Source organism: Engystomops pustulosus, chromosome 9 (genome assembly GCF_040894005.1).
Source record: "Engystomops pustulosus chromosome 9, aEngPut4.maternal, whole genome shotgun sequence".
NCBI classification, from domain to species: Eukaryota; Metazoa; Chordata; class Amphibia; order Anura; family Leptodactylidae; genus Engystomops; species Engystomops pustulosus.
The window spans coordinates 95,274,106-95,283,876 of NC_092419.1; the positions used below are offsets into that span (position 1 = coordinate 95,274,106).

General features: G+C 47.4%; 1 protein-coding gene across 5 annotated transcripts in view; it reads right to left on the reverse strand.

The window, feature by feature from the left end:
• The window catches only part of ATP2B3 (ATPase plasma membrane Ca2+ transporting 3), a 132,733-nt gene extending 123,607 nt beyond the window's left edge, over window positions 1-9,126 (reverse strand). For 3 of the 5 annotated variants that reach the window (XM_072124014.1, XM_072124016.1, XM_072124015.1), the window contains exon 1: window positions 8,923-9,124. The gene's annotated coding sequence lies outside the window, so the exon portion shown is untranslated. Of the gene's footprint in view, window positions 1-8,922 lie in introns of all 5 variants that reach the window. The other 2 variants (XM_072124017.1, XM_072124013.1) reach the window with 2 other exon arrangements.
• Between the last annotated feature and the right edge of the window lie 645 nt (window positions 9,127-9,771).

The following is a 9,771-nucleotide window of genomic DNA, read 5'->3' on the forward strand; positions in this document are numbered from 1 at the left end:
AAATATTTTGAGGTAATACACTGCTGAGACGAGGGTACAAGGTGAGATTTCATTATTGTAATGGGGCACTATTATTTTTACGTTGCCCTGTGTTTAGTGGATGCAGCTTTGTCTCTATACTCTATGAAATTTTACGATTATAGATCAATTTCTTAGGAACTGGAATGCCCATCCTGTAATCCAAGTTAAAAATTTAAAATCTGGCATAATCCAATTTCCATTGAATTTTTACAGTTTCCAAGTTAAATGAAGAAAGTAGTCTCATATGACAAGTAATACGATTGCAAGCATCAGGCAGTAGTAATAAATTGTGGTTAAATTCAATGAAGTTAAAAGTCAAAGGTCAGTAATAAAAAAAATAGACTTGGCTGACAGCAGGTTGTTAGTCAGTATGGGCCCGGAGGTAATTCCTCACTGGCCACTTACTGTTAACTACAGGTCACTGCACGGCTATACATAGTCTGAGTATTGCCAGGCATGTATCTGGCATGTCATTAATCATGATGTCACCTGCTCACAGACTGAAGATCCAGATCACCTGCTCCCATACAGTAGGTACTAATCACCTGCTCCCATACAGTAGGTACTAATCACCTGCTCCCATACAGTAGGTACTAATCACCTGCTCTTATACAGTAGGTACTAATCACCTGCTCCCATACAGTAGGTACTAATCACCTGCTCCCATACAGTAGGTACTAATCACCTGCTCTTATACAGTAGGTACTAATCACCTGCTCCCATACAGTAGGTACTAATCACCTGCTCCCATACAGTAGGTACTAATCACCTGCTCCCATACAGTAGGTACTAATCACCTGCTCCCATACAGTAGGTACTAATCACCTGCTCCCATACAGTAGGTACTAATCACCTGCTCCCATACAGTAGGTACTAATCACCTGCTCCCATACAGTAGGTACTAGTCCCCTGCTCCCATACAGTAGGTACTAGTCCCCTGCTCCCATACAGTAGGTACTAGTCCGCTGCTCCCATACAGTAGGTACTAATCACCTGCTCCCATACAGTAGGTACTAATCACCTGCTCCCATACAGTAGGTACTAATCACCTGCTCCCATACAGTAGTTACTAATCACCTGCTCCCATACAGTAGGTACTAATCACCTGCTCCCATACAGTAGGTACTAGTCACCTGCTCCCATTCAGTAGGTACTAGTTACCTGCTCCCATACAGTAGGTACTAATCACCTGCTCCCATACAGTAGGTACTAATCACCTGCTCCCATACAGTAGGTACTAATCACCTGCTCCCATACAGTAGGTACTAATCACCTGCTCCCATACAGTAGGTACTAATCACCTGCTCCCATACAGTAGGTACTAATCACCTGCTCCCATACAGTAGGTACTAATCACCTGCTCCCATACAGTAGGTACTAGTCCCCTGATCCCATACAGTAGGTACTAATCACCTGCTCCCATACAGTAGGTACTAATCACCTGCTCCCATATGGTAGGTACTAATCACCTGCTCCCATACAGTAGGTACTAATCACCTGCTCCCATACATTAGGTACTAATCACCTGCTCCCATACAGTAGGTAGTAATCACCTGCTCCCATACAGTAGGTACTAATCACCTGCTCCCATACAGTAGGTACTAATCACCTGCTCCCATACAGTAGGTACTAGTCACCTGCTCCCATACAGTAGGTACTAATCACCTGCTCCCATACATTAGGTACTAATCACCTGCTCCCATACAGTAGGTACTAATCACCTGCTCCCATATAGTAGGTACTAATCACCTGCTCCCATATAGTAGGTACTAATCACCTGCTCCCATACAGTAGGTACTAATCACCTGCTCCCATACAGTAGGTAGTAATCACCTGCTCCCATACAGTAGGTACTAATCACCTGCTCCCATACAGAAGGTACTAGTCACCTGCTCCCATACAGTAGGTACTAATCACCTGCTCCCATACAGTAGGTACTAATCACCTGCTCCCATACCGTAGGTACTAATCACCTGCTCCCATATAGTAGGTACTAATCACCTGCTCCCATACAGTAGGTAGTAATCACCTGCTCCCATACATTAGGTACTAATCACCTGCTCCCATACAGTAGGTACTAGTCCCCTGCTCCCATACAGTAGGTACTAATCACCTGTTCCCATACAGTAGGTAGTAATCACCTGTTCCCATACATTAGGTACTAATCACCTGCTCCCATACAGTAGGTACTAGTCCCCTGCTCCCATACAGTAGGTACTAATCACCTGCTCCCATACAGTAGGTACTAATCACCTGCTCCCATACAGTAGGTACTAGTCCCCTGCTCCCATACAGTAGGTACTAGTCACCTGCTCCCATTCAGTAGGTACTAGTTACCTGCTCCCATACAGTAGGTACTAATCACCTGCTCCCATACAGTAGGTACTAATCACCTGCTCCCATATAGTAGGTACTAATCACCTGCTCCCATACAGTAGGTAGTAATCACCTGCTCCCATACATTAGGTACTAATCACCTGCTCCCATACAGTAGGTACTAGTCCCCTGCTCCCATACAGTAGGTACTAATCACCTGCTCCCATACAGTAGGTACTAGTCCCCTGCTCCCATACAGTAGGTACTAGTCACCTGCTCCCATTCAGTAGGTACTAATCACCTGCTCCCATTCAGTAGGTACTAATCACCTGCTCCCATACAGTAGGTACTAATCACCTGCTCCCATACAGTAGGTACTAATCACCTGCTCCCATACAGTAGGTACTAGTTACCTGCTCCCATACAGTAGGTACTAATCACCTGCTCCCATACAGTAGGTACTAATCACCTGCTCCCATACAGTAGGTACTAATCACCTGCTCCCATACAGTAGGTACTAATCACCTGCTCCCATACAGTAGGTACTAATCACCTGCTCCCATACAGTAGGTACTAATCACCTGCTCCCATACAGTAGGTACTAATCACCTGCTCCCATACAGTAGGTACTAATCACCTGCTCTTATACAGTAGGTACTAATCACCTGCTCCCATACATTAGGTACTAATCACCTGCTCCCATATGGTAGTCCGGCAAAGGCCATCTTCTTCCATACAGTAGCCCTGGGTCACCTGCTTCCATACAGCAAGCACGGCCTGAGTCACCTGCTCCCATAAAGTCGGCCTGGCCTGAGTCACCACACAGTAGGGTAGGGTCACCTGCTTCCAAATAGTAGGACCGGTTTGAGTCACCTGCTCCAGTAGAGTAGATTAGGGTCACCCGCTTCCAAATAGTAGGCTCAAACTGGGTCTCCTGCTCCATATAGTAAACTAGGGTCATACGTTTCCATAAAGTAGGCCCGGGTCACCTGCTTCCATACAGTAGGCCCTAACCGAGTTACCTGCACCCATACAGTAGGCCTGGATCCCCTGCTCACATACAGGAGACCCCGGGCACCTGTTCACATACCGTAGGCCAGAATCACCTGCTTGCATACAGAAGGCGCAGACCACCTGCTCACACACTATAGGCCCAAGTCACCTGCGCACATACAGTAGGCCCGGGTCACCTGCTCACATACAGTAGGCCCGGGTCACCTGCTCACATACAGTAGGCCCGGATCACCTGCTCACATACAGTAGGCCCGGATCACCTGCGCACATACAGTAGGCCCGGATCACCTGCTCACATACAGTAGGCCCGGATCACCTGCGCACATACAGTAGGCCCGGTTCACCTGCGCACATACAGTAGGCCCGGGTCACCTGCGCACATACAGTAGGCCCGGGTCACCTGCTCACATACAGTAGGCACAGGTCACCTGCTCACATACAGTAGGCCCGGGTCACCTGCTCACATACAGTAGGCCAGGCTCAGCTGCTCATATAGGGCAGGCTTGAGTCATCTGCTCACATTAGTGTAGGCCCACATCATCTACTCACATACTGTAGGGTTAGAGGACTAGCTTACAGACAGTATGCCCAGGTCACCTTCTCATACACTATATACTAAGGTCACCTTCTCATACACAGAAGGCCCGGTCACCTGCTCACATACAGTAGGCCTGGGTCATCTCTTCACATACTGTAGGTCCGGATCACCTGCTCAGATAAAGTAGGCCAGAGTCATTTGGTCACATACTATAGGCCCAGATCAGCTGCTCACATACAGTGGACAAGGGTCACCTTCTTACTTACAGTAGGCACAGCACAGGTCCCCTGGTCACATCCAGTAGGCCCGGGTCACCTGGTCACATAGAGTAGGCCCGGGTCACCTGGTCACATAGAGTAGGCCCGGGTCACCTGCTAACATATAGTAGGCCCGGGTCACCTGGTCACATAGAGTAGGCACAGGTCACCTGGACACATAGAGTAGGCACAGGTCACCTGGTCACATAGAGTAGGCACAGGTCACCTGGTCACATAGAGTAGGCACAGGTCACCTGGACACATAGAGTAGGCACAGGTCACCTGGTCACATAGAGTAGGCACAGGTCACCTGCTAACATATAGTAGGCCCAGGTCACCTGGACACATAGAGTAGGCACAGGTCACCTGGTCACATAGAGTAGGCACAGGTCACCTGGTCACATAGAGTAGGCACAGGTCACCTGGACACATAGAGTAGGCCCGGGTCACCTGGACACATAGAGTAGGCACAGGTCCCCTGGTCACATCCAGTAGGCCCGGGTCACCTGGTCACATAGAGTAGGCCCGGGTCACCTGGTCACATAGAGTAGGCCCGGGTCACCTGGTCACATAGAGTAGGCCCGGGTCACCTGCTAACATATAGTAGGCCCGGGTCACCTGGTCACATAGAGTAGGCACAGGTCACCTGGACACATAGAGTAGGCACAGGTCACCTGGTCACATAGAGTAGGCACAGGTCACCTGGTCACATAGAGTAGGCACAGGTCACCTGGTCACATAGAGTAGGCACAGGTCACCTGGTCACATAGAGTAGGCACAGGTCACCTGCTAACATATAGTAGGCCCAGGTCACCTGGACACATAGAGTAGGCACAGGTCACCTGGTCACATAGAGTAGGCACAGGTCACCTGGTCACATAGAGTAGGCACAGGTCACCTGGTCACATAGAGTAGGCACAGGTCACCTGGACACATAGAGTAGGCACAAGTCACCTGCTAACATATAGTAGGCCCGGGTCACCTGGTCACAAAGAGTAGGCCCGGGTCACCTGCTAACATATAGTAGGCCCGGGTCACCTGGACACATAGAGTAGGCCCGGGTCACCTGGTCACATAGAGTAGGCACAGGTCACCTGGTCACATAGAGTAGGCACAGGTCACCTGGTCACATAGAGTAGGCACAGGTCACCTGGACACATAGAGTAGGCCCGGGTCACCTGGTCACATAGAGTAGGCACAGGTCACCTGGTCACATAGAGTAGGCACAGGTCACCTGGTCACATAGAGTAGGCACAGGTCACCTGGACACATAGAGTAGGCCCGGGTCACCTGGACACATAGAGTAGGCACAGGTCACCTGGTCACATAGAGTAGGCACAGGTCACCTGCTAACATATAGTAGGCCCAGGTCACCTGGACACATAGAGTAGGCACAGGTCACCTGGTCACATAGAGTAGGCACAGGTCACCTGCTAACATATAGTAGGCCCGGGTCACCTGGACACATAGAGTAGGCCCGGGCCACCTGGTCACATAGAGTAGGCACAGGTCACCTGGTCACATAGAGTAGGCACAGGTCACCTGGTCACATGGAGTAGGCACAAGTCACCTGCTAACATATAGTAGGCCCGGGTCACCTGGTCACAAAGAGTAGGCCCGGGTCACCTGCTAACATATAGTAGGCCCGGGTCACATAGAGTATGCCGGGGTCACCTGCTCATATACAGTAGACCTGGCCATTGTCACCTCACGTACACTAGACCAGGCTCACCAATTCACATGCTCACATAGGTACCTGGTCACATTCTGTAGGCCCAGACAAATTTTTTTCATAAATGGAGTAGAAACATTGGGAGTCTTGTTATAGAAAAGTAAAAGAGTAGAACAACAGGTACAATGTGCATGAAATGAAACACAGGTGTTAGGACATGAGCACAAAAAGCAGGAGAATTAATGTACATGCAGTGCAACTTCTATATAACTCCATAATGAATCCCATAGATGATATGAGAGTGATGAATACATAGATGATTGATAGATATATAGATAATAGATATGAGATAGTTATACAGATATATAGATATATGATAGGTAGATACATCATTTTCTCCATCATTACTATTATACAATGCATGTCCCAGACGTTGTAGAGCAGTGGGGGAGGTGTATAAGCATCATTAGTGTCCTCAATAATGTCTGCCCTCTGTGGGGCAAGTAATGGGATCTCCCTGCAGAGGGGGCACTAGTGACCCCATATCCACAGGCACACTGTTCAGAAATTGAGATTGATTATTATTATAAAGCTGCTCAGCCATCAGCACCCCCTCTGGGATACAAGCGATAAGGCATGCTGGGATCTGAAGTTCAGCAACACATTCATGGCTTTAAAATCATCAATGAGCCCCGGAAAGCTGGATGATTATATCCCCTTTGTACCCTACAATGGTGGCTGTAGTAGATGTCACCAAGTTTTTCCAGGTACAGAAATCATTTATTCCCTTAAATCTTAACACAACTTTCCCAAGACCCTGAAGTAAATGTATAATATAAGGATAATATATTCAATGTTTTGAGGTATATCTTTTCCTAGGAAAGCTGGGTGCTAACAAATATAGAACTCCTGCAACTCAAACTGGGTTTCCTAGCATCAATGGTAATGGGAATACATAGCCTTCCATGAGACAGTGACATCCCATGTGTGCTTCATAATGGTAGTTGCATTGGATGTCACCCAGCTTTCCGATGAACAGAAATGTGAAAATAAACCAATTAATGGGTCTAGGAAAGCAGGGTGCTTTCTGTAATATTGGCTGTACAAGGTTTTACTCAACTTTCCTAGGAACAGATAAACCAAAAAATAGGCAAATAAAGCTTTTATTGATTCATACATAAGGTGCTATTTTTTTTATAGGGTGGATGGATGTTCGTGTTTTCGTTAATACCCTCTGCCCACAATCATGCTATACTATGGATGGCAATAATAGGAGATCCGCTCTTCACAGCCGCTCCTCTACCATACAATTACATTTACATTAGGTACAGCGCCACTCCATTAGATTTTCCAATTACACCTTCACATATCAGCACGCAGAGATGCCCACACATCCACGGAGAGGGCACATAGAAGGACTGGCACTATTCACTTCATTACATATTCATCTAGTATCAGCATCAGGAGTTATCATACTCCTAGATAAGGGTATAGATGATTCGTACTAAATATGTACCAGTCTCTTACCCATATATGTATCAGTCTCTTCTGCATATAAATAACGATTATTATATGTACCAGTCTCTTATGCATATCTCTGCCAGTCTCCTATACATTTATGTGCCAATCTCCTAACCCCTTATCTACCAATCTCTTATCATAGATGTAGCACTCTCCTCTGCATACATCTGCCAGTCTCATATATACGTGTCAGTCTCCTGTCCATACAAGTACTAGTCTCCTACCTCTATATGCACCAGTCTCTTCTCCATATATGTACCAGTCTTGGTACATATATGAACAAATATGAACCAATATTTTCTCTACATGTGTACCAGTTTCTTATTCATTGGGCTTGATCAGTCTCTACCGGCACTTTAGGGTTTTCCCATTTCTATGTAGTCAAGGACAAAACATAAATCCCGGATTCCCATGTTTATGATAGGGCATAGCATGATCTAATGCATACAGGTGCTATATGTGCATGTTGGCAGCTGTATTTCCATCAGTAAGGCACAGCCTGTTCACCATGTTCATCCCCCCATGTCACACCCCCTCACACAAGAGGCATGAAAAAAGGTGAAAAAGTGGTGCAGAAGGATCATACAGATGGCGCAGATGCCACAACCCAGCAATGCAGAGAGTTCAGACCCTCGCCACCTGTGCCTCTTCATGCTGTTGGCAGGAGGTCATTCTGAGGGAATCTCCATTAGCCTCAGATTACCCCCTATAGTCATAGGTGCATGGGATTGCCCCTACAGAATATAAGGCCTCTTGCCATAGAGGGGTGATGTGTAGAGGAGACTTTAAAGTCAAAGGGATCAGGCATCAGGTTGACGTCCCCAAATCGACCATCCCACCCTGTGCAATAAGACATCTGCCCCCCCCCCCCCTCCCACCATCTTCCTAATGAAGTGCTGCTGAGATACCCCCTGTCACTCCGTGCCATCCGTCCAATCAGGATTAGGGACAGGCGGCTTTCAGTGTTGGAGCAGGATCCCTCCCCCTACCCTGCAGTTGAATAAAAAGGAGAAAAAAAAAAAGCCACGACATTGCAATGCAGCAATAGATCATCTGTGGTCCATGATGGGGCAAGTGTGCGGACCTTGATGTCCACCTCATTCCTGGCCAACCCTTGTGCCCTACACCCTTCATCTGCAGTAGTGTGGCATCATCATCATCCCTAGTCCCTGCATTGGGATGGGTGTTGTGTGACCTCCTCTCCATCCTTAATTGAGTCAGGAGGAGAGGGGACTGCAGGTAGCACACTCTGCAGAGCCTGTCCCATCCATCCATCCTCCCCATCATCATCATCTTTCATGACTGCAAGTTCTTCTCTCCATTGCAGATGAGGTGTTTCAGATTTCCCCTGAAAAAAAACACCCAAGACAGGTGGCATCCACTCCAATCCAGGGGAACACTCAACACCCCTTGTGCCCTTTCCCTAATTCCCCATGCCTACGTTATATCTAGCAATAGTAGACCCCCCTTTCCAGCAATCCCATCTCTTGGTCCCTTCTTCCTGCAGATACATTGTAACCGACACTTGATATATTCATGCAACAATGTATCCAATAAATCCAAATAAAAACAGACTGTCTTACCAGGCCATGATAGGAGGAGGGGGAAGACAGGAATCCAGTGTAGGGCTCTTCTTCTTATTCTTGTGTCTGAATCAAAGGAAGAAAACGAAAAAGCTGGAAAATGATGTAAAATTGGTTCCAGCAGCTGATACTGGAGAACTACATGCCTCATGGATGGAGCCAGAACTCTGTGCTGTAGTCCATCTGCAGACTTCAGCATCCCAGGAGAGCAGAAAGGGAGAGGGATGGGGGGGAGGTCTGACAATGGCTATTAAAAGCAATGCAGGGTGTAAAGCCAGATAATCGCCATTGCCATTCACCATGGGGGGCTTGAGGGGTTAATAGGCAGCAAGGAAGAAAGAAGCGAAGATTTTGTTTTTAGGCGGTGATGTAAAAAAGATTTTTTGGAATCTGTCCCCCCCTCTCTTTGTGCTGATGGTACAATCCAAGCCCACTTCATTGGTGATGGCACAGTGTTATCACTGATTCTACCTGCAATAGCTTCTCTGTGTTCTGCAAAGCTCACGCTGATAGCATTAGCATCCCCCAGACTACTTCCCTCTCCCCCCTTTAATCCCCTCTTACACCACCATTATAAAATAAGCAAAAAAATATATAATAAGGGATGGATTGAGAAGGATAAATGGGAGCAACGTGGAGGGGGCTTCACCTACACGGAAGGGGGGGGGGTGAAGGAGGGCTCCTTATCGTGAAAAATGAGACATCTTAGTGGAAGGTGACTTGGAAGGACAAATTAACCCTCCCATCCCTGGAGACCGTGGAAGAGAAGACCCTATGACGGAAGGAGGACAACAACGGGACAGGGGACACAACGATGTCATGTTGATGTCACGTAAGACATTGGTGTCA